The sequence below is a fragment of the Bos javanicus genome, chromosome 21 (genome assembly GCF_032452875.1).
Source record: "Bos javanicus breed banteng chromosome 21, ARS-OSU_banteng_1.0, whole genome shotgun sequence".
Classification (NCBI taxonomy): domain Eukaryota; kingdom Metazoa; phylum Chordata; class Mammalia; order Artiodactyla; family Bovidae; genus Bos; species Bos javanicus.
In genome coordinates, this window is record NC_083888.1 from 15727007 (window position 1) to 15752249 (window position 25243).

General features: G+C 43.8%; 1 long non-coding RNA gene across 1 annotated transcript; it reads left to right on the forward strand.

Moving 5' to 3' along the window:
• The first annotated feature begins 4114 nt into the window (after positions 1-4114).
• On the forward strand, positions 4115-16146 carry LOC133234131 (uncharacterized). The gene is made up of 3 exons (XR_009732034.1): positions 4115-4439; positions 12531-12675; positions 14763-16146. It is a non-coding gene; the product is annotated as an uncharacterized LOC133234131 (long non-coding RNA).
• The last annotated feature ends 9097 nt before the right edge of the window (positions 16147-25243 follow it).

Below are 25243 nucleotides of genomic sequence, written 5' to 3' on the forward strand. Positions count from 1 at the left end.
GCTTCCAGAGTCCATTGTGATTAGGCTCAATGTGCCAGCATATAGTGTATCCAGATGAACCAAAAGGCAAGATTGGGATTAGATATAGCAAGTCATGCAAGGACTTGGGCATACTGGGCTCCTGGTTGCTTCTAAGGAGCTATTGCAGCCAGGACAATGGGAATCTATGGCAGTGCCCATGTTAATAATCCTGTGGTTTGTACTTGAAGGAGCTGAGTTCTCTGTGTTTTCTAACTTAGATCTCTAACTACACTCACTACCTTAGCCACACCAGTGGGATTCATAGCAAGTCAAACTTGATTCACAGAGGGTCAAATTTGTTAAGTTTTAATAATTCTGTTCATAACTTATGATTTTAATGTTTTGTTTTTGTTTCAGCTTTATTGAGTGTGTATGTGTGTGTGTGTGTGTTTCTGTGTGTGTCTATACTCAGTTTCTTAATCATGTCTGACTCCATGTTCCTCTGTTCATGGGATTTTCCAGGAAAGAATACTGGAGTGAGTTGCCATTTCCTCTTCTGGGGGATCTTCCGCACCCAGGGATCGTACCCGCATCTCCTGTGTCTCCTGCATTAGGCAGGTGGATTGTTTACTACTGAGCCACCAGGGAAGTTCTTGTTACATATAATTGACAAATAAAAATTGTATGTATTTAAGGTATAAAAAGAACTATACAAAAAAGATCTTCACGACCCAGATAATCACAATGGTGTGATCACTCACCTAGAGCCAGACATCCTCGAATGTGAAGTCAAGTGGGCCTTAGAAAGCATCATTACGAACAAAGCTAGTGGAGGTGATGGAATTCCAGTTGAGCTATTTCAAATCCTAAAAGATGATGCTGTTAAAGTTCTGCACTCAATATGCCAGCAAATTTGGAAAACTCAGCAGTGGCCACAGGACTGGAAAAGGTCAGTTTTCATTCCAATCCCAAAGAAAGGCAATGCCAAAGAACATTCAAACTACCACACAATTGCATTCATCTCACACACTAGTGAAGTAATGCTCAAAATTCTCCAAGCCAGGCTTCAATAGTACGTGAACCAAGAACTTCCAGATGTTCAAGCTGGTTTTAGAAAAGGCAGAGGAACCAGAGATCAAATTGCCAACATCCGCTGGATCATGGAAAAAGCAAGAGAGTTCCAGAAAACATCTATTTCTGCTTTATTGACTATGCCAAAGCCTTTGACTGTGTGGATCACAATAAAATGTGGAAAATTCTTCAAAAGATAGGAATACCAGACCACCTGACCTCCTTGAGAAATCTGCATGCATGTCAAGAAGCAACAGTTAGAATTGGACATGGAAGAGCAGACTGGTTCCAAATTGGGAAATTAATACATCAAGGCTGCATATTGTCACCCTGCTTATTTAACTTATATGCAGAGTACATCATTTAAAATGCTGGGCTGGCTGAAGCACAAGCTGGAATCAAGATTGCCAGGAAAAATACCAATAACCTCAGATATGCAGATGACACAACCCTTATGCCAGAAAGTGAATAAGAAGTAAAGAGCCTCTTCATGAAAGTGAAAGAGGAGCGTGAGAAAGTTGGCTTAAAACTCAACATTCAGAAAACTAAGATCATGGTATCTGGTCCCATCACTTCATGGGAAATAGATGAGGAAACAATGGAAACAATGACAGACTTTATTTTGGGGGGCCCCCAAAATCACTGCAGATGGTGACTGCAGCCATGAAATTAAACGATGCTTACTCCTTGGAAGGAAAGTTATGACCAACCTAGACAGCATGTTAAAAAGCAGAGACATTACTTTGCCATCAAAGGTCCATCTAGTCAAGTCTATGGTTTTTCCAGTAGTCATGTATGGATGTGAGAGTTGGACTATGAAGAAAGCTGAGCGCTGAAGAATTGATGCTTTTGAACCGTGGTGTCGGAGAAGATTCTTGAGCGTCCCTTGGACAGCAGGGAGATCCAACTAGTCCATCCTAAAGGAAATCAGTCCTGAATATTCATTGGAAGTACTGATGCTGAAGCTGAAACTCCAATACTTTGGCTACTTGATGCGAAGAACAGACTCATTTGAAAAGATCCTGATGCTGGGAAAGATTGAAGGCAGGAGGAGAAGGGGATGACAGAAGATGATATGGTTGGATGGCATCACCGACTCAATGGACATGAGTTTGAGTAAATTCCGGGGGTTGGTGATGGACAGGGACGCTTGGCATGCTGCAGTCCATAGGGTCACAAAGAGTTGGACACACCTGAGCAACTGAACTGAACTGACCTGAAAGGCGTAAGAAAAAAAAAGATACATGCAACAAGTAAAGCCAAAATTATAATCCAGGTATCCTGCCCCACGGGTACCACTGTCTACTACCTCTGTACTACCACTGCTGCAGATAAATTAGTATGGTCTTTGGGATGTAGCCACTGAAATTTTCCCAGACCAATTTTACAGAGGAGAAAAATTGTCATGCACCTTGAATAAAGGTTGTAAGCTCTTTTCACAATTTGTACTTTCCCTGGGAGGCAGAATATATGAATGTTTCACTTCAAGCCCCTGGAGCTCTTGCCTTTGAACTACAGCATTGAAGCCATCCTATGATGTGGTGACTGAGGTGACAGGATGCTCAGTGGAAATTTATCCTGCAGACAATTACTGTGACTTCGTGGCCAGACAGGCGTTTCCATTTTCCTCTGTGCCTCAGCCAGGCCGGCGTTGCCCTAATGTCTGACTTCTTCATTTCCAAATTAGCATGACCAGCACCAAAAACAAGTTGCAACCTTCCTGTCCTTTAATTTTTACCTAATTACAAAGTATATGATTAGTATTAGGAAAGGCACAGATTTTATGGCCCTTCCAAATCCCTGGTTCCTTGAGTTTAACTATCTGGATTTCACTAAAGATATATACCTAGAAACATCTAATGAATAGGGCATGTCCAAAAAGCCATGTGTAAATTACTTTTTTTGCATATATTTCCCCATAGGGTAATTGTATTGTGCTTTTTAAAGGCATGACTAAGCCAAGAAATAAGTTGGTCCCAGGTCAGCACACCAAAGCCTGCTAGACTTGTTTTTAACCCATAATCTACTTAAAGTATAGTGTTAATACTAGAATATCAGATACATTTGGTTCTGAGCACTTAGTGTTGGTTTTTTATCTATTTTTAATGGAAGGATAATTGCTTTACAATATTGTGTTGGTTTCTGCCATAGATCAACATGAATCAGTCATAGGTATACATATGTCCCCTCCCTCTTGAACCTCCCTTCCACCTCCCACCACTTCCCACCCTTCTAGGTTTTATAGGAAATCACATTCTTCAAGTAGAAACATCTCTAACCAAAATAAGGAAAGGCAAGAGCTCTAGTAATCAGCCTTTTGTGTCTTTTATCACCACTGGGGGGCTGTGCCAGGCAGCACGTGGAATCTTCCCCAGCCAGTGACTGAACCCACGCACCCTGCTCTGGGAGCACAGTCAAACACTGGACCACCAGGGAAGTCCAAACTGTGTTTTCCTGCATATCAGCTCATTCCATTTTCAGAACAACTAAATCTCCAAATGGTTACTAGTATTTAGTGTGCATTAATAATACGTTCAAAAGCACATAAGTAACAAGTGGTGAAGCCAGAATTTCAACCCAGGTTTATCTGCTCTTTCTTCTAGGTTTAGGCACCACTCTAGATTTATGGTCCAAATATTCTGAACTGAGAACAAATTGTGCCCACTGGGGTGACATGAATGAAGGCTGGTACCTCAGTCTATAGAGCAGGGCATCTCAAACTTGACCATGTACCAGAATCACCTGCAAGGCTTGTTAACCAAGATTTTCTGGGCTCCACCCACTCATGTGTTTCTAATTCAGTAAATCAGAGTGGCATCTGAAATTTCACATTTCAGACAAGCTCTCAAGTGAGGCTGACACTGCTGGCCCAAGGATAAGAATTCATTGTTTTGCCTAATAAGTCATCTCAACAAATAGCCAATCCCTGAAGCATTGACCTTCATAGCTGGTAACATGGAATGAAATTCACTTAACTCTTGAAGATCTATAATTATGGTTAATACACAATCAACCCTGAATATTCATTGTAATTGCTGAAGCTGAAGCTCCAATACTTTGGCCACCTGGTGGGAAGAGCCAACTCACTGGAAAAGACCCTGATGCTGGGAAGGCTTGAGGCAAAAGGAGAAGGGGAGACCAAGGATGAGATGGTTAGATATTATCACCAACTTAATGGACATGACTCTGAGCAAACTGGGAGATAGTGGATGACAGATGAGCCTGGAGTGCTACAGTCCATGGGGTTGCAAAGAGTCAGATACGACTTAGCGACTGAACAACAATGATTCCTTAAAGTACTCAGACTTCATTTATTTGAAATGTTCCTTTTGTTTAAATAACGATATTTCTCTTTTTTTTTTTTCAGTTTCTGCCAGACAACCTTTTATTACCTCAGAAAAGCAATGGTAGGTACTACAAAATATATTCTGACCAACTCTCAACTTTCTGAAATTAAATATGTATAACCACTGTAAGGTTTTAATGAACAAAACAGTTAAATACAAACTTTCATATGCAAAATAGATTACTATATAACTGGCAACAGCAGAGCCAAATACTAAATTGTCTTGTACAGATTTCAGTGGATAAAAAAATATTTTTGAAACTTACACCTTCCTATGATTTTAAACCAAGAACAAAAAACATGGTTTAAGTCTTTCTTGATTCTACGACACATTACAGATATCAGCTTTTGGAATATTAACAATAACCAAAGGACTTATTGAGGGGTACATGGTTGTTTGCCCCACTTAACGTAACCCAAGTCCAGTCTTAATATCTGGGGGTTTCTATTCTATCAGTTGTCACTTTCTTAATATTTGGGGGTTTTCCATTCTTTATCATTCATCACTCTTTGCATTCGGGGTCCACTCCCTCCACTTCACATCTTTGAGTTTGCTGTTTCTTCTCTACTGTGGATTAGAAAACTCATACGTTGTAAGAGGCAAGACTAAGAGAAAACAGCTCTGACAGAGGTCCTGAGTTTCTTGCCTATGAATCAAGTGCTTTAGTGTCCGGCCGTTGTCACTTCATTTTTTTTTTTTTTTGGTTGTGTTTGTCTTCGTTGCTGTGTGAGGGCTTCTCACTGTGGTGGCTTCTCTTGTTGCAAAGTACCAGCTCTAGTTGCGGCTCTTGGGCACTTGAGTGCAGACTCAGCAGTTGTAATACCTGGGCCCCATAGCATGTGGCATCCTGAATCGGGGATCGAACCCGTGTCCCCTACATTGGCAGATGGGCTCTTCACCCCTGGAGCACCAGGGAAGTCCTATGACTTCATTTTTGACAAGCTCCCAGGCGATGCTGTTGCTGCTTGTCTGGGGACAAACTTTGAGAACTCTTTAAGGCTTCCCTAGTGAGTCGTCTCTACAAATATCTCTTACTTCTTCTAAAATATTTTCTCACTGAGGGCCAGTTTAACAGCTTTCAAGTATAAGTCCACTTTGAGAGGATGCTTGGCCCAAGCCTTCCAGCTCCTTCCTTTCTTCTTCTGGATGAGCTCTTTCAGGACCCTACTTTTATCTTCTGAAATTTTCCAAACATTTAATATAGGATAATATTCCCTGGCCATATATTTGTGACATCTATTTATTGATCGAATAAATAATATATCAATACACAAATATTGTTGAGCATTCCCTATAATAGCAGTCTGCAACCTTTTTGGCACCAGGGACTGGTTTCGAAGAAGAAAATTTCTCCACGGGCTAGGGGGTGGGGGGGTGGGGGTTGATTTCAGGATGATTCTCATAAGGAGCCCATAACCTAGATCTCTTGCATGCGCGGTTCACAGTAGGATTTTTGCTCCTATGAGAAACTAATGCCACAGCTGATCTGAGAGGAGGCGGAGCTCACACAGTAATCTGAGTGATGGGTGCGTGCTAAGTCACTTTAGTCATGTTCAACTGTGACCCTATGGACTGTAGCTTGCCAGGCTCCTCTGTCCATGGGATTCTCCAGGCAAGAATACTGGAGTGGGTTGTCATGACCTCGTCCAGGGGATCTTCCCGACCCAGGGATCGAACCCTCATCTCCTATGTCTCCTACATTGACAGGCAGGTTCTTTACCCCCAGCGCCACCTGAAGCAATTGTAAATACAGATGAAGCTTTGCTCACTCACCCACCGCTCACCTCCTGCTGCACGTATCCACTCCTAACGTACCATGAATCAGTACTGGTCCATGGCCCCAGGGGTTGGGGACCTCTGCCCTGTAAGACAGGTACTATTTTGATACTTTCATTTGTCTCCTTTAATCCTCACACCCATTGTATGACCTAGGAATGAACAGCCCATTTTCTAAGCTGAGGAAACTGAAACTCAAGGAGATTAAATGATCCACTCATTCAAGGTCATATTTAGTAAATGGCATAGCTGGAATTCCAACTCATATCTTCAGATCCCAAAGCCAACATGCTTTACAACAGACTCCAGCTACTGCCCCCCTGAGAATAAACTGGAATGCAGAGGAAGCTGGCAATTTATAGTTTTAAATGAGACAAACTCATGGCAAACATAATGGCCACTCTACCCCACACCCGTGGCAGACAGTGTTATTTCCTGCTGCAAATGGAATCCTCAGAACCCTTTTCAACCTAGTGTCTCTAGTAGCCAGAACCAATCCACTGGAATAGGCACAGAGTACAAACCGATACGCCTTAGCGTCACTAATTTGGACATTTCATTTTGTGGTATCCCACTTAGAAACATTCCACCTAGGAAGTGGAAAATAAGATGCTATTTGAAAAGACAGATAAAGCTAGAAAAGATAGACATTGAGTAGAACTGACAGAATATTCTTTATCTTAGATCAGTGTTACTCAAACAAGGGCAATTTTGGTCCCCAAGATGTTATCTAGGAAATGTCTGGAGACTTTTTTTGTTGTGACAACTGGGAACTAGTGGCGGGGGCGGGGCAGGTGCTACAGATTTCTAAATGGTAAGAGTACAGATGTTGCTAAACATCCTATAACACCCAGGACACTCAGGTTCTCCCACAACAAATATTTATCCAGCCCCAAATTTCAACAGTGCAGCAGCTAAGAAACCCCGCCCTTGACCACAGCATAGGAAGAGAAGAGTGAGCAGAGCCCCTTGCAAATGCCTGCTGTATCTCTCACATTAGTAAAATAAAGTTGAGGGAACTGAAACCATGGTTCCGGGTCTCCTTCTGGTTGCTCTTACACAAAGTGCAGAGGCCACACAGGGTTCAGTGACAGCTAAGCTGCAGATCCTTTCATTTTCTTCCAGCCCAGATAACCTGAAGAAGCCTAAGATGTTACCCATACATCCTGGATCAACATAGCTTCTGGCTTTGCTTTCCCAGTTTCTTTCCAATCAAGACAACAGGAAAGAATATTTAAAAGAAAAGGGAAAGTGAAGGGCAAGGGGAAGAGTAGACCAGACTCTCCAAGGAAAACTCCTCCACAGCCAGTTCTCCGTGCAAGCACGTCCACACTAAGCCCACGAGCATTCAGTCCTTTTGTTCCTATTTTTCCACAACCTCACCATTCTAAGGGTGGTGTCCGGAGCAGCAGAATCGGCACCACCTGGCGTCTCCTTAGAACTATAGAATCTCAGCCCTCCCCAGACCTCCTAACACAAAATCTGCATTTTAACAAGATCCTCCAAGTGATTCGTGTGCACATTCATGTTTCAGAAGTACTGCTCTAGGGTTTCCAACAGGCAAAATAAAACTGCAAAGTGAACAGCTGCAAAACAGATGCAAAGCAAATCACGTGGTGTAACATATGACTTCTCCAGGGGATTTATGACCCTCTGTGGACAGTAACTTGTAATACAGAAAACAGAAATTTGAAGTAAGAATATGCACAAAAAGTCAATGCCATGTTATATCTTTGTAATTGCCCTAAAGGGATCCATCTTGGGTTCAAGAAAATGTAGTACTAGTACCTTAAACAGTTTCACATACCCAGTGAGTATGCAAGCGTTTGGGTGGTTTTTTTGTCTTTTGTGGTTTTTTGTTGTTTCGTTTTTTGTTTTGTTTCTCAATAGGGAACAAAGATAGGATTTACAATGATCTTCCAAAAATCAGAGGATTTGATTTGATCGTTGTGTCTAGCACATTTCATAATACCAGAATTTTGTAACAACCGGCAGAAAAGAGTCAGTGCTGCATGTTTTTAAATAACCTAGAAAATAGATTAAGGCGAATGGAAGCAGTTCAACTTCAGGTCCTCTTTCAACTTATTCAAACAGGCTTGCTTCACTTATTCAAGAAATACTAGGTCCCAGGATCCGTGCAGAGGAGGGCCTGAAGGCATGCAGCGACCAGTGCTGCAAAGCATTGCCTGAGATTAACCGCAACAGACAGCCCCTGGATAACTGAGGGGGAGAGGGGAACCGAGCTGGGAGAGGAGCGGGAGGAAGGGCGAGGGGAGGAGCTCTGGATGCAGCGTGGATAGGCGGGTGGAGCCCAGAACGGCAGGCGAGGGGCGGGTGGGGTCCAGCCTGACTCACACGCTTGCCGACGGGACCCGCCACAACTCCGCCGGGTTAGGGTTTTCCGAGGACCACGTCACGCAGTCCCGCAGCCTCTTGCCCACGTACCCGTGGCCGAGTTGCACATGAACCATCATGCACAAGGGTGTAAACTCGGGAGTGCAGGTGTAGGAGAGGCCGCTAGAGGCCGCGCTCTGTCCCTTCCCCGAGGAAGCGTAGGGCCGGGGCAAGCGTGTGTGTGGCTGGCTTTGTTCCGCCCAGCACTGCGGTTCTGTCCTAACCTCCGCGCTCCGCTTGCGACTCTCTCGGCGTTGACCTGCGAACGATCACACACCAACCTCGACGTCAGAGCACCCCGTGACCCCCGCATCACAAGGCCGGGCTGGGATGCTGGGTGGTCCCTCGGAGCCCCTCCTCCGGCTCCTGGCTCTCTTCCCAAGGCTTCCCCTGGGGCAGAAAGGTTGATTCACTGATAACAGGCATCGGTCCCCTCACTTCAGGCAAGCGGCCTCCTTCCACCCTGCCCCCCGCCCCGGGGGAGGCACTTGAGCCCTGGGACTGCTCCCCAGAAAGTCAGGCAAGAGTTGACTACAAGCAGAGCCGATGTAGAAGAGACAAACCAGCAAGGGAATGAAGCAGAGGTTTCTAGAGGCTGCCCCGCCCAAAAAAGTGTTCAGGGGCCACTGAATTCTTAAGGACATTTTTACTTGGAGAGCCAGGACTCAGATAAAGTCACGACAAGGCAAGCAGGAGAAGGTTGCACCTAAACTGTTTCCTGAGAACCTCGGAGCCAGTGGCTCACAGCTCTGCTCCAAAACAGAGAAAGACCCTGGCACTCCCATAGGGAAGGAAGCTCACCCAACATTTGTGGGCACTCCTCCAGGCTCTGGGCTTTCTGCTTACTGTTGCTCAGGGACCTAGCAGGCCATGGGGGGCAAATGTAAATATCTTCATTGCCCTGAAGTCAACATCCAGACTGGAAGATGTTAAGTAATTTTCCAGGATCAGCTGGTAACAAAGTGGCAGAGAATCATGCTTGTTTCTTTGATTTAATTTATAAACTCTAGTGGGTTTCCTAGGTGGTGCTCAGCGTGAAGAGTCCACCTGCCAGTACGGGAGACACAAGAGATGTGGGTTCGCTCCCTGGGTTGGGAAGATCCTCTGGAGCAGGAAATGGCACCCCTCTCCAGTATTCTTGCCTGGAAAATTCCATGGGCAGAGGAGCCTGATGGGCTGCAGGCAATGGGGTCACAAGGAATTGAACACAACTGAGTGACTGAACACAGCACATAAGCATATAATACAGTCACATCTTTCAAAATCATAAAGGCTAGAAAGAGATACAATAAAAGTCTCTCATCTAGTTAGGGAGTTGGGGATGGACATGTCTACACTGCTATATTTAAAGTGGATAGCCAACAAGGACCTACTTACTGTCTAGCACAGGGAACTCTGCCCAATGTTATGTGGCAGCCTGGATGGGAGGGGAGTTTGGGGGAGAATGGATACATGTATGTGTATGGCTGAGTCCCTTCCATGTCACCTAACTACCACAACACTGTTAATAGGCTGTATTCCAACGTGAAATAAAAAGTTAAAAAAAAACCTCATCCCCACTGACCCGCAAATATCCAGTTGTCCTCATCTTGTCTATTTTGCCACATACACAGGTGACCACTGTTGTGTGTCCCTCGTCATAGATACACGTTCAGCATTTCTCTATACATATACCAGTTAGTGAGAACTATATAGTCTTATTTTTCTTCCATGTGTACACAAGCATGGTACACGATATCTATTGCTCTGTGCCTTGCTTCTTTCACTTCACAAATTATCTTGTAGATCTTCCCACATCAGTGCATGAAGACCTTCCTCATTCTTTTCCTTTTACAGCTGCACAATATTCCATTGTGCAGACATACTACAGTTTAATTAACCAGGGCTTCATTCTTGGTTACTGGGTGGTTTCCAATGTTTTGCTACTGTAAAAAAAAAAAAAAAATCTTGCAATGAATTTGTTTTCCGTTGTTAAGTCCCGTCTGACTCTTTGTGTCAAGAGGAGCCCGCCAGGCTTCTCTTCTCCCTGAGGTTTTCCAGGCAAGAATACTGGAGGGGATTGCTATTTCCTTTTCAAGGGCATCTTCCCAACCCAGGGATCAAATCCACGTCTCCTGCATTTGCAGGCAGATTCTTTACTGCTGAGCCATCAGGGAAGTCCTGCAATGAATAACTTGTACCTACGTCATTTTGCACATGCCAGAACCAGGAGCCCACATCTTTCTAGCTCTAAGCAGTTTATGTTCCCTCCACTCCAAAGCTGACACAGGATCAATTATATGCCAGCTCTGATAGATAAATGCTCATATCTCTGTCTTCCCCCAACCCCCAATCTTCCTATTTTCCTTTTCTCGTTGTGAAGCCTATTTCTATTTGCAACAGCTACAGAGAGTCTGGACAGAGAATACTTGCCATTTTATCTCTTTCTGTGGTTGCTTCATTTCATTCTTCAAATACCAAGTGTGACTGTAACTGGAGATAAAATCTGCAGATGTTGTTCTGCATAAACATGGAATTTCTGCTACCAGTTGGATCACACTGTTTCATACATGTGCCAGGCAAGTTCAAAGCCTGCATACCACAGCCCACACCAGGCTTGGATCCCAGCTTGGAACTGGAAGGAGGATGAGCTTGAGGCAGTCTACTGCTGAGAGCCAGCATCCATCATCATTTCTGGCTGTTGACTTAAAGGGACATGAAATGAACGGCAACATCAGGAAGGCCCAAGGAAGACTGCCTTCCAGAAAAGATAAAGTGTATCACCCAGCCTTTCATCCTCATCATCTGTGGTCATTTTGTCATCTCTTTTTATGTTTAGATTTCAGGTTTGCCTTTGAAGGTAGCTTTTTGTTTCTCAAAACAGGATATGGCGATTAGAGAGAGTACTGGGCAAGGTGGGTGGGGCAGGAAAAAGAGAAGCTGGGTTTTTTTTTTTTTTAATGCATGTGACTCCAGCAACTGTCTGCATAGTTCACCAAGATGGGTTCACCCTGTTTCAGATGCAGGTTTGAGCCAAGTCCTCGTTCTGGGGAGCTTGCTGCACACCAGTAACTGTGTTGATGAACGGCAGAAGACCCAGATGCTCTGGTCTAAAAGGAAAGTCAGGCCCATACCAGATATTATGAGTGCAGAACAAGAGATCAAAGTGACATGAGCCGTGATGTAGTAGAGAAGTATGCCCAGGGTCTTATCGAGCTCAGAGAAGAGGCGCTTAACACAGAGTAGGGAGATGGGGAGATAGGGCAGCAGTTCAGGAAGACTTCTTTGGGGAAATGGTGCTGAACAGAGTCCTGAGGAATAATAGGAGGAGCTCCAGCAAAGAACGTGAGCAGAGAAAACAGCATAAGCAAAGGCCCAGACGAAGGAAGGAGTAGGGGCCCTATCAACCTGATGGAACTTTATTATTATTATTACTATTATTAATGTGGACCATTTTTTAAAGTCTTTATTGAATTTTTTTACAACACTGCTTCTATTTTATGTTTTGGGTTTTTTTGGCTGCGAGGGATGTGGGTTCGTAGCTCCCAACCAGGGATCGAACCCCTGCCCCCTGAATTAGAAGGAGAAGTCCTTACCACTGGACTGCCAGGGAAGTCCCTAAGTTTTTTGTTTGTTTGTTTGTTTTTGTATTTTTTTTAATGGGATAGCAAGCTAGTAGCCCACATAGAGCAAGTTTCAAAGGTGAAAACTGAGATAAATTTGAACTCGATTCTACAGTCCTTAAATATTAGCCATTCCTTCTGTTCTTACCTTAATTGGATGGATCTTCAGCAATAAGCTCCCCCCAAATCTTCCCCAACCTCAGAACACGTCAGGCAGACAGAGTTCCAGGCAAGCCTTTCTCAACTGCCTCGGCCCTTCTGTCTCTTATCTCTGACCCGTGACTGTTTTCTTGTAATCACAAGGACAGCCAGAGTTTGCCTTTTAAAAACTGCCACCAGCGCTCTGAACTTAAGGCAATTCCTTTATCTTTCCTTCCAGCTGTTTATGCCAGGACAAGTCAATAGCTTTCTGGAAGCCTGTTTGACAATACTTTACCTCCAAGAATGGAGACACTGGAAAGCTTACAGAGCCAGCATCATTCTGTGAATGGAACAGGTGATGTTATCATCAGCATAATCTCCAGGTATCATATGTCCAGGTATTGGTGGATACGCTAGATTTGGTTGAGGAATGCATGTGTTAGAGATTCTCTGCAAAGCATGGTTTTTCAGATGGTCTTCTGATAATAATAATACCAGTAACAGTAATTAACATGAATAGAGCACTTCTTATAATCCAGGTACTGTTCTAAGCCCCTTAAAGATCACTCTTTAATGGTTTTATCTGCTTTAATCCCAAGACTTCCTTCTTAAAACCTGACACACTGCCTTATTAAGATTCAAGTGTCTTTGGGTTCAAATCCCAGCTCTGCCACCTACTATTTTTTGTAATATCTTTAAACCTCAGTTTCCTCATCTATAAGTGAGGGTATTAATACCTTCCTTCCAGAAATAAGTAACATAATATAAAGTACCCGAGACATAACAAGCTCACTGTGAATGTCACTTCCTTTCCCCCAAACAGCTGATACTGTTATTGAAAATGCTTCTAGTCTCCTTTCTTTTTATGCTTCTGTTTTCAATAATTTCAGACAGAAGACATAGTCAAGTGTTTTTTGACAATGACATAATTATATCACATCATTCTTCAACACAGAAGAAAGCAAACCTATATATATATATATATATTTTTTTTTTTTTTTTTTGCTTCTGGGGTCTATAGTTCTTTAACAAGACTATGAATACAAGGATAGAATATGTGAGGACAAACCCTAGTGCCAGTTAAGGACACATTTCCTAATCTGAACTCCACCCATTCAGGGATCTGAGCCCTATCCCCCCACCACCACCCCCACCCCCATCCCCACCCCTGCCCTCATGAAGTCATCAGAAAAGGAAAGAACTGCTTGGGCTCTGAGATCCTGTCCAATTTTAGCTCTAGGTGTTAGGGTCATGTGGAAGTGGCAAGTTTTTGAAATGCTGACATGCTGACACTTAAGTGCATGGCTGGATCCTGTTATAGCTCAGAGAAAGTATATAAAGAACCTGGCCCTGGGTGAGATTTCCAGAATGAAATAATGCCCAGCATGATGTAAGTGGTAAGGCTTAAGGATGGAAAGCCTGGGGTTCTCAGCTTCACACTTCTCAGCTGTGTGACCTTGGGCATGGATGAATAATGTATTGTCACCTTAGACTCCATCTCTGGGCTCACCTATGAAATGGAGATAATAGCATCCTTCTCATGGCATCACTGTGCTGCTCAACTAATGTCCATTCGCTTCCCCTTTGTGGTAAAAAATTTACTCCACACAAATCTACAGGGACTTCCAGCTCAGCCCAGCTGCAACCCCGAACACTTAGTAAATCGTTGTAAGTCCACTTCCACATACTGTTTCGTGTTTTTTTAAGGGGTCTGTGCTGGAATTATTTCCAAGCTTGCAGCATTTGTCTGCCTGTGGAGAAGGAACAGGTTTCCTCTTAGCTCCTACTCGAATAGTCTCGCCTCAGTTGGCGAGAACTATTCCACGTGAACCATGGCACAGCAGTCACTCCATCACGCCCTCTACTTCCCATCTCATTTCCACCATGACAGGCTTTCATCTTTCTGGAAAATGCCTCCGTCTCCAACTGGGACTCTCTTAGTCCCTTTATTGCCCGTGACGGGGACTCTCAGCCTCTATCTGTTTCCTCCTCCTTGGCCTTTGCTTTCTCTTGCATTTCCTGAGGCGTTCCCCTCTACTTTCAATGACTTTCTGGATTTCTCATTTGCTTTGTGTTGTTTTTTCCCTTGCTGCTGAGAGGGTTGAAATCCCACTCTCTCCTTTTTCTGTTGCTCATCCTGCTATATTTATTCCCTCATTCCTTCTCTCAAAGTAATGCAAGGAAGAACTGCCTTGAACATACCTCACAACCATTTAACTGGAGACATTACGGTGAAGAAATATAAGGAGCCAAGATGACAGAGAGGGAGTGCATGGAGTCAGTGTCTCTCCACACCTAGGATACTCACCAGACGCTGCTGGGGGACCTGACCTAGAAGGGTACAATGAGAGGGTGGGAGGGAGGCACAATGGGGAAGGGATACATGAATACATATGACTGATTCACGATGTTTTACGGCATAAACTAACATAACATTGTAAAGTAATTATATTCCAATTTTTTAAAAAAGAAATACAGAGAAAACAGAGCTTCAACATGATGGGCTTCCCTGGTGGCTCCTGATAATAAAGAATCCATCTGCAGTATAGGAGATCTGCATTTGATCCCTGGGTGGCGAAGATCCCTTCGAGAATGGAATGGCTACCCACTCCAGAATTCTTGCCTGGAGAATCCCATGGACAGAAGAGCCTGGTTGGCTACAGTACATGAACTCACAAAGAGTCAGACACGACTGAGCAGCTAAGCACACACACATATACAAAATTATAAACATTTTAAATGATGGGATAATCAATATTAAAAATTTCAATAAACTTACATCTTGGTAGAAATAAGTGTTGGTGAGAATGTGGAAAAAGAGGAATCCTTGCACATCGTTGCAGGGAATGTAAGTAGGTGCAGCCACTGTGGAGAATAGCATGAAGGTTCCTCAAAAACATTAAAAATAGAACTACCATGTGATCCGGGAATTAATTCCACTCCTGGGTATTTATCTGAAGAACAAAAATACTGATTTCAAAAGGTGTCTGCTTCCTATGTTCATTGCAGCATTGTTACACTAGCCAAAATATGGAAAGAGCCTAAGTGTAAATCCGCGGATGAATGGGTGAAAAAATGTGGTATATGTATTGAGCTATTTAAAAGTGAAATCTTGCCATTTGTGACAACATGAATGGATCTTGAACGCATTATGCTAAGTGAGATCTAAGTCAGAAAGACAAAAACAAATACCACATGATCTCACTTATATGTGGAATATAAAGAAAACCAAGCTAAATTTATGGAGAAGGCAATGGCGACCCACTCCAGTACTTTTGCCTGGAAAATCCCATGGACAGAGAAGCCTGGTAGGCTGCAGTCCATCCGGTCGCTAGGAGTCGGACACGACTGAGCAACTTCACTTTCACTTTTCACTTTCATGCATTGGAGAAGGAAATGGCAACCCACTGCAGTATTCTTGCCTGGAGGATCCCAGGGACAGGGGAGCCTGGTGGGCTGCTGTCTATGGGGTCGCACAGAGTCAGACACAACTGAAGTGACTCAGTAGCAGCAGCAGCAAGCTAAACTTACTCCTTGGAAGGAAAGTTATGACCAACCTAGATAGCATATTGAAAAGCAGAGACATTACTTTGCCAACAAAGGTCCATCTGGTCAAGGCTATGGTTTTTCCAGTGGTCATGTATGGATGTGAGAGTCGGACTGTGAAGAAAGCTGAGTGCTGAAGAATTGATGCTTTTGAACTGTGGTGTTGGAGAAAACTCTTGAGAGTCCCTTGGACTGCAAGGAGATCCAACCAGTCCATTCTGAAGGAGATCAATCCTGGGTTTTCTTTGGAAGGACTGATGCTAAAGCTGAAACTCCAGTACTTTGGCCACCTCATGCGAAGAGTTGACTCATTGGAAAAGACTCTGATGCTGGGAGGGATTGGGGGCAGGAGGAGAAGGGGACGACAGAGGATGAGATGGCTGGATGGCATCACCAACTCAATGGATATGAGTTTGGGTGTGGACAGGGAGGCCTGGCGTGCTGCGATTCATGGGGTCGCAAAGAGTCGGAACTGAGCGACTGAACTGAACTGAAGCTAAACTAAATGAACTCCATGAGAATCTTTGTATTCTGACTAGATGTATGTGTCTCCAGTCATTTTCCCCCGTTTTTCCTGAACTGAAACCCACCATGGCTTCATTCGCATCCCATGCACAGTGTTCTCACTCAATTAGCCTCCCAGAAGGGACCCTGATGGTGATGGTGATGGTTTAGTTGCTAAGTCATGTCCAACTCTTACAACCCTATGGACTGTAGCCTGCCAGGCTCCTCTGTCCACAAGATTCTCCAGGTTGCCATTTCCTTCTCCAGGGGATCTTTCACATCCAGGAATCAAACCCGGGTCTCCCACATTGCAGGCAGATTCTTTACTGACTGAACTACGAGGGAATCCCTAAGAGAAGCCCTAACACCAAATACAAAACATATCCACACATCCACACACTTCCCTTTCACCCCTCTGAGTTCTTTGCACCCAACCCAAGTAGTTGTTCAATGTACCTTGTCCTTAAATATGGCTTTATGACAATCTTCTGTTGTTAAATAAAACATCATTTGTGGCCCCATACCCTTTTTCCCTTGTCATAGGACTGTGTTATGGTTACCCTCATCCCCTCCACAATGCCAACACAGAGCCTGCAATGCAGGAGACCCCATTTAGATTCCTGGGTCGGGAAGATCCGCTGGAGAAGGGATAGGCTACCCACTCCAGTATTCTTTGGCTTCCCTTGTGGCTCAGCTGGTAAAGACTCCACCTGCAATGCGGGAGACCTGGGTTCGATCCCTGGGTTGGGAAGATCCACTGGAGAAGGGAAAGGCTACCCACTCCAGTATTCTGACCTGGAGAATTCAGGGTCGCAAAGAGTCGGACACGACTGAGCAACTTTCACATGTTTTTCCCCTGTCGTAGGACTGTGTTATTGTTACCCTCATCCCCTCCATAATGCCAACATAGAGTGCCTGACTCATGGCAGGTGCTCAATGGATGTTCATTTCATGGATAACTCTGACTCAGCTAAATTTTGTTTCCCTTTTTTCAGAGAGAGTCTGGAAGTCTCTGAAGAGGTAGCTAAAGCTTAAAAAGAGAAAGAGAGACAACTGACTAATGCTATAGGAGTCCTGTAGTCTGAGAGAGGAAAGGCCTAACAGTAGAGCCTTCACAATGGTAAATCCCTGTTTTCAAACGTATCCACTGTGTGTCTGGAGGCTGGAAGGAAGAAGACTTCCAAAACAGGAGAACGAATTATGAAATGAGATCAACAAATCCTGTAACTACAAAACATTTACTCAGACAGGCCTCCTCTCTTATCCTAGAGACCAGAAAGGAAATAACTCCTCCCTTTGGAAAATAGGACTCGAACTTGCAGAGACACCCATGGCCTTGGCCCAGAGCTCTAGAAGACCTAAATATATACTATATCGGAGGCTGTGTGCACAAGAGGCAGCCCATAAAAGGTGAATTTATGGATGTGAGAAAGAGATTGACAAGTGTTCTCTTCTAAACAAGTCATAAACTTCCAGATTCTAGACAAGCAGAGCTTCCCTAGAGAACTATAATAATAATATCAACCACAGACATGTAGTAAATTCTTTCTGTGTGCAAGGCATAGCTGTCAGTCTTTCCATGTATCAAGTCATTTCATCTGCATAATTGTTTTTTTAATATATTTTAATTGGAGGATAATTGCTTTATGTTATTGAATTAAAGTGTGTTAGTCACTCAGTCGTGTCCAAAACTTTGCAACCCCATGGACTGTAGCCCCCCAGGCTCCTGTGTCCATGGAATTCTCCAGGCAAGAATACTGGAGTGGATAGCCATTCCCATCTCCAGGGGACGTTCCTGACCCAGGGATTGAGCCTGGATCTCCTGCATTGCAGGCAGATTCTCTCCCATCTGAGCCATCAGGGAAGCCCACAGCATTGAATTGGCTTCTGCCACATGGCAGCATGTGTCAGTTGTAAGTATCCATATGGCCCCTCCCTCTTGACCTCGCCCCAGCCCCTGCCACATCCCACCCCGCTAGGTTGTCGAGCACCGTGTTGAGCTCCCTGTGTTGCACAGCACCTTCCTGTTAGCTCTCTGTCTTCCACATGGCAATGTGTACGTTTCCAGTGCTGTTCTCTCAGTTCGTCCCACCCTCTCCTTCCCCTGCTGTGTCCAAAAGTCTGTCCTCTATGGCTGTGTCTCTATTCCTGCCCTGCAAATAGGTTCGTCAGCACCATTTTTTCTAGATTCCATATGTATGCGTTAGGATATGATAGTTGTTTTTCTCTTTCTGAATCTTTTCGAAATCTACATCTGCACAATCTTTGATGTAGATTATTTTATTGGGTTGGCCAAAAAGTTTAGGTGTCTAAGATGGTATGGAAAAACCCAAACAAACTTTTTGGCCAGCCCAATACAGTCTTCAATTTCTAAATGAAGAAATTTAAGAACAGGAAAGTAAAATGACTTCCCCAAGGTCAGACAGCTAGTGAGTGGTAAATGTGAGAACGTGGAGAGAGAAATATAAAGACTCGGTTTAGAGAAACTTGGGTTGGAATCTTGGCCCCATTATCTGTTAGCTGTGTGACCTTCTGCAAGCTACTTAAACTCCCTGAATCACATGTGCCTCATTGGAAAAAATCAGGTTAGCTGCATCATCGGGTTGCTGTGAAAGTTGGGTGAGTCCTGGAACTTTGAGTTTCCTGTAATTGAAGGACTAGTCATTTGGATGAACCCTCCTACTGAAAATAACTAAGCATGCTGGATAAATTTTCTTTTCATCTCTACAAAACCATCAAAGAACAGATAAAATATTTTTTAAAAAGTTCCAGACCTAAATCTAAAAGGCTGCAAGAACTCAGAGAAGTAAGCAGAGGGTCAGCACCACTTTTCTTCTGAAGGCATCTGTTAGTCTGGATCATCTGAGCTGTGAAAATGAGCTGTGGTTTTACTGGCTTCTCAGGACAAGGGGGAAAGAAGTCAAGGCCAGGGATTGCCAGAGCTTCCACAGGCACTTTTTCAAAAACTGGTGAAACTGAAGTGAACTAGCCCTTCCCATAATACCCACCCTTGACTGCAGAGAGTGAGGTCTTGATGTTCAGCAAGAGTCAGGAGGAAAGAAGAGAGGACAACTGTCTCTAAGGGATTGTCACCATGGGCTGGCATTTTTGCAGATGCACGGCCTAAATCTGTATTGCTGGTGGGGTTCAAAAGCTGTGCACTTAAAATTGTACTGCCTGGGACTTCCCTAGTGGCCCAGTGGTTGAGAATCTGCCTTCCAATACAGGGGACTCTGGTTTGATGCCCAATTGGGGAACTAAGATCCCATACGCTACTAAACCCATGTGCCACAACTAGAGAAGCCCAAACACTCCAACGAAAGATTGTGCAACCAAAACCTGACACAGCCAAATTAATTAGCTAATTAATTTTTTAAAAATTAAAAAGAAAAATACAGTGAGAAAATGGGAGGAGAGGTAAGAAAAGTAGGGTGGAGGACGACAAAGGCAGACACAGTTTGTGTTCTGTGCTCCACTGACTGGCTCCCGGTTCTTCACGCAATCACCTACATACACCTGCTCAACTCTGCACCAGCGGGGCCTTCCACTGTAGGCATCCCCATGGTCTCTGCAGTTGGATGGCCTAGGTTCGAATCCCGACCCTGCCACTTCCTGACTGCATGATGTTGGGTAAGTCACTTAATCTCTCTGTCCACTTTTCCCATCTGAATAAAGGGGATAGTCACAAAACTTCCTTGTGGTTTATTGTAAGGATCAGATAAGTTCATGTCTAAAGAATGTTTACAGCAGTGTCTGGCATAGAGGAAGTATAACTATATGGTAGCAGGGAGGGTGCTGATAATTAGGATGATTTTTTAAAATTATTTGGCTGCACTGAGTCTTAGTTGCAGCATGTAGGATCTAGCTCCCTGACCAGGAATCAAACCTGAGCCCCCTGCTTTGGGAGCTTAGAGTCTTAGCCACAGGACTGCCAGGGAAGTCCCTTGATGAAGATTTTCTGAAATGATAATTTGCGCCTTATTTAGTTGGCAAGATTTTATTAATCCTTTACAATTTGGGTCACATTACCTGCACTGTCAGGCCTCTCTGTCTTGGTGTACCATAACCTCCACATATATATCTCTCCTGGGATCTTTATCCCAGCTATTTGCAGTGTCTGATTGACTTCTGCATCCCCATGGCACTATCAGCTACTTCATGTGGGAACTAAGTCACATTTCATTGTATTCCCAGCTGCTAGTACAGAGCTAGACACATAGTAGATGCCTAGTTAATATTTGATGAGTGAAAGAATGTACTGATGATTTCCCCTTGCCGTAGTGGAACAACTTCTCCTATAGGAACTTTCTTTTTTTTTTAGTCTCCTGTCATTTATTCTGCCTTCACTTGAAACAGAAAACAAAATTCAGCTTGTTCTCCCATTTGAATTGTTTCTCTGGAATGCAGTCTTCTTACGAGCAGTCCCAGTATCTTATCTACTTAATTTAGATCTGCATGAGACATAGATTGTCAGGAAAATGACTAAACTACCGTAAAAATGGTATTGGCAAACAAATTGCGCCCATGAGTCATGAGATCATGAACTGAGGTGTTCCTAGATTCTTCCTGTGGGGATGTGGACTTGAGTTGACTTCCTGGTGCTACTTTGTTCATGGATCAGAAGGCTGGCTCTACAGTCCCAGATCCACTCCATTTTGACTTTGAGCAAAATGTATTCTCCCTAAAGTTCACTTTCCTCCTCTGCTAAATGGGTTTACTAATACCTACCAAGTAGAGATATCATGAAGCCAAGAAGGTCATGCAAGACATGTGAAGGGGCTTTATCAATGGCCATGTGCTTTAAAAATGTAAAAATGGCTGATTATATTTGTGCTAGAAAATTCCCAGTCATATTCTGGGTGGCCGGTTCTCACCCTTCAGTGGGTGGCTTCTCGCAGAAGAAGCTTTCTATCAGTTTTATAAACACAGCAAAGAGCTTCACCTGGGAACAAAGAGACCTCATAAAACTCTAGAGACATCTCTGTTTGGAGAGTTTGGCAAGTGACTGAGCTTGGTTCCAGAGAAAATAGCCCTGAGGGGACCTGATCGGGGAGCACGTAGGAGAGTTCATGCTTTCCCCATGACTCGACTCGCTCTGACGCATCCATCCACAGTAACAAGTGGAAAGAGGTCGTAGACTCTCCCAGCTGGATGTTTGAGAGCAGAGGGAAGCCGCTGTGAAATGACATGGTGAAAATCAGCTCTGAATGTAAGAGAACAATTTCAGCTAGAGATTTAAAATGATCTTTCCCAACCAAGAAGAGTCAGATCGCGGTGGGGCAAGAGCGTTGGAGGCATCACAGGACATCACCTCCAAGTCATTAAAGGCCAGACTCTGCATCCTGAATTTAGTGATGTATTTGCTCATCCTCATTGTTACTTTCACAGAACTCTTTCCTGCCCCTTTTAGAAAGTCAGAGAAATTTCATAAAGGAATGAGGCAATTTCATTTTGGTATTGCCTGGGTCCATTAAGACCATATCCTGCAGCCAGGAAACAGCTCACACGTTCGTGAAATTACAAGATACTAGAAGTTGGAAGGAATTTGGAGAACATTAATTGGAAGCTGAAACCCCAGGGTGAAGTGGCACACCCATGGGCAAGCAGTGAGTGGGACCAGAATGCGACATCTTCACTCCCAGCCCAGGGCGACAGAACCACATCCTCTCAACCTCCTAGAGCAGAAACCTCGAGAATCCAGCTGCTTCCGTTTGCTAGCTGTGGTCCAGAGATAGGGTGGATCTAGGTTCTAAACGCACTCTTTTATCTAAACAACCTAGGAACGCTGCCAAGGCAATTCATTCTGAAACCTGCTACCTAAGTAGGCTACATGATGTCATCATCTGTCTAGAAAAACTTCCAGTCATTACACTCATTGGAATTGCATCAAGCATCAAATATATTCACCCACTCAGTCTTTCTCCTTACCAAGCAGGCTTTTTCTTCTTCGTAATTTCTTCCAAACTGTCCTAGACCGTAAAGGAGCTGGAGAAGACCACCAAGAGTTGCTGACAATGCTCAAGATCCCAGTTTAACTTTTATTTAACTGAAAAACAGGAAAAAATAAATTCAAGTACTTCTCTAAGCCAGATGTGTTCCATTCATCCCAGTTAATCTTCACAAGAGTTTGATAACTACAATTGCCAATTAAGGAGAATGAAGCAGGAGGTAAAATAACCTCCAAGACACAAATTCATTGAGTGATAAGGCCAGTGTGGAGTCCTTCCGTCTCCAATGGTACCTGATCTGTCGTACTGAAGGTTAACAAACACAGTGCAGTTCCTGTGTGTGCGTGCTAAGTCGCTTCAGTTGTGTCCAACTCTGTGCGACCCCATGGACTGTAGCCCGCCAGGCTCCTCTGTCCACGGGATTAGGGCTGCCATTTCCTTCTTCAGGGCATCTTCCTGGGCCAGGGATCAAATCCGAGTCTTATATGTCTCCTTCATGGAAGACCAGTTCTTTACTCCTTAGCACCACCTGGGAAGTCCCTGAATCATACCTGGATTTAACCTAAATTCAAGTCCATTCTGGGCAAGATAAATCTGTCCTTTGTGCTCTAGAGAAAAGCAGTATGCCAACTTCACCAAACGCTAAACTAGTCTAAGATAATTTAAAAAATAACTCTTTAGTTAAGTGATTACTGTGTTTCAGACACTGGGCTAAGCCTTTTAAATTACTTACTGCCCGGCAGTCATAGAAGAGAATTACATGACGGGCATGCCTCGTTTATTGCCCCTCACTTTACTAGCACTTCATACGTAGATACTGCGTATTTTACAGACTGAAGGTTTACAGCAGCCCTGCATCAAGCAAGGCTACTGGCCCCATTTTTCCAACAGCATTTGTTCACTTCATGTCACTGTGGCCCATTTTGGTAATTCTTGTAATATTTCAAAATTTTTCATTGTAATTATGTTTGTTATGTGATCTGTGATCTTTCCTGTTACTATTACAAAAACTTATGACTTGCTGAAGGTTCAGATGATAGTTAGCATTTTTTAGCAATTAAATATCTTAATTTAGTGCTTCTCTGGTGGCTCAGTGGTAAAGAATCCACATGCGGTGCAGGAGATGCCGGTTTGATCTCTGGGTCAGGAAGATCCCCTGAAGAAGAGAATGGCAACCCACTCCAGTATTCTTGCCTGGGAAATTCTATGGACAGGGGAACCTGGCGGGCTACAGTCCATGGGGTCACAAAAAAGTCAGACATGACTGAGAGACTGAACACACACACACATAGAGAAAAAAAGGAAATCACCCCCAAAATGCAATTAAAATGTAGAAATGGAAACAAGAATAAAAATATAAGAAATTCAAGAAAAAAAAAAGAATATTAAAGGATTAATTTAGGAGATCCGTGACTTAGCGATTAAAAAATAACAATTTTTTAATTAAGGAATGTATTTCTTTTTAGTCATAATGCTGTTGCACACTAACAGGCTGCAATCTAGTGTTAACGTAACTTTTATATGCACTGGGAAACAAAATTTCATGTGACTCGCTTTATTGCAATATTCGCTTTATTGCTGCAGTCTGGAACCAAATCAATAGTATCTTCAACCTTTGCATGTAATTAGATCATCCCTACTGTTGTTGCTGTCCAGTCACTCAGTCGTGTCCGACTGTCTGCAACCCCATGGATTGCACCATGCCAGGCCTCCCTGTCCTTCACTATCTCCCAGAGTTTGCTCAAGCTCATGTCCAGTGAGTCGGTGATGTCATCTAACTATCTCATCCTCTATCATCATCCCCTTCTCCTCCTGCCGTCAATCTTCCCCAGCATCAAGGTTCCTATTGTTAGAAGTCTAAATTACCCAGCCAGTAAGAAACAGAGCCATATGCCCAGAACCAGCATGCCATGATGTCACCTAGTTATAGAGAATAGCAGAGAGGAAGTTCTTATTCAGAAGCTTTGGCAGGCTTGGGAAAATGAAACGGCAGACCAGTGTCCAAACATAGAAACCTTGTCTTCGGCATCCTCTATCCTGGACTGTGAGGGTAACAATCCAGTGACCTAAGCTCCAACAAGAGGCCACACCATGACTTGCTCTATGCTGAAATAACAGCACCTAAGAGACTTCTCACAGACTCGATGGACATGAGTTTGAGCAAGCTTCGGGAGTTGGTGATGGACAGGGAAGCCTGGTGTGCTGCAGTCCATGGGGTTACAAAGGGTCGGATACGACTGAGCGACTGAATTGACTGAAGAGACTTCTAGCTCTTGTTCAGTGCAACCCTACCCAGAGAAAGGTAACCTTGCCCCCTTGTAATAGTTGCCAGAAAGTTCACACTTCAATAAAACTACAGGGATGGTCCCCACCTTGTATGGATGAGAGTTTCAACTCTTCTTCCAACCAGTCTGTCTGGGGAGACTGTTTGGATTTGTTTTGGTTACCAGCACTAGTAACAGGTCAAAACACTGACTTGATTGACCTCATTCAGTTGCCTAAGAGCCTCTTGACTTGTTATCTCATTATCTCCATACAATCTTTCCTTCTGTGCAGGTAAATGGACATGTAGGAGATGTTTCATTCTTTCTCTAGGCTTCTGCTGGGGCCCTTTCTCCCTGCTAATCTCTGTCTTTAGAAACTTCCCTGGTCTTCCCTAATGGTCCAGTAGCTAAGACTCCACACTCCCGATTCAGGGCACCAGGGTTCCATCCCTCGTCAGAGAACTAGATCCCACGTGCCACAATTAAAGATCCCGTGAAGCCAAATAAATACATTTTTTTTTAGGGAAAAAATAAAAGGCAAAAAAAATCTCCCTGACTTTTCACACCCAGCTCTGGTCACACCTTCATTCTATCTTGGCATTTGGCAAACAGGCTATTATTTTTTGTTCACGAGTTTTTAAAATTGCTTCTTTTGCATGTTTTATTTCTCTTAAGTCAGAAGCTTCTCA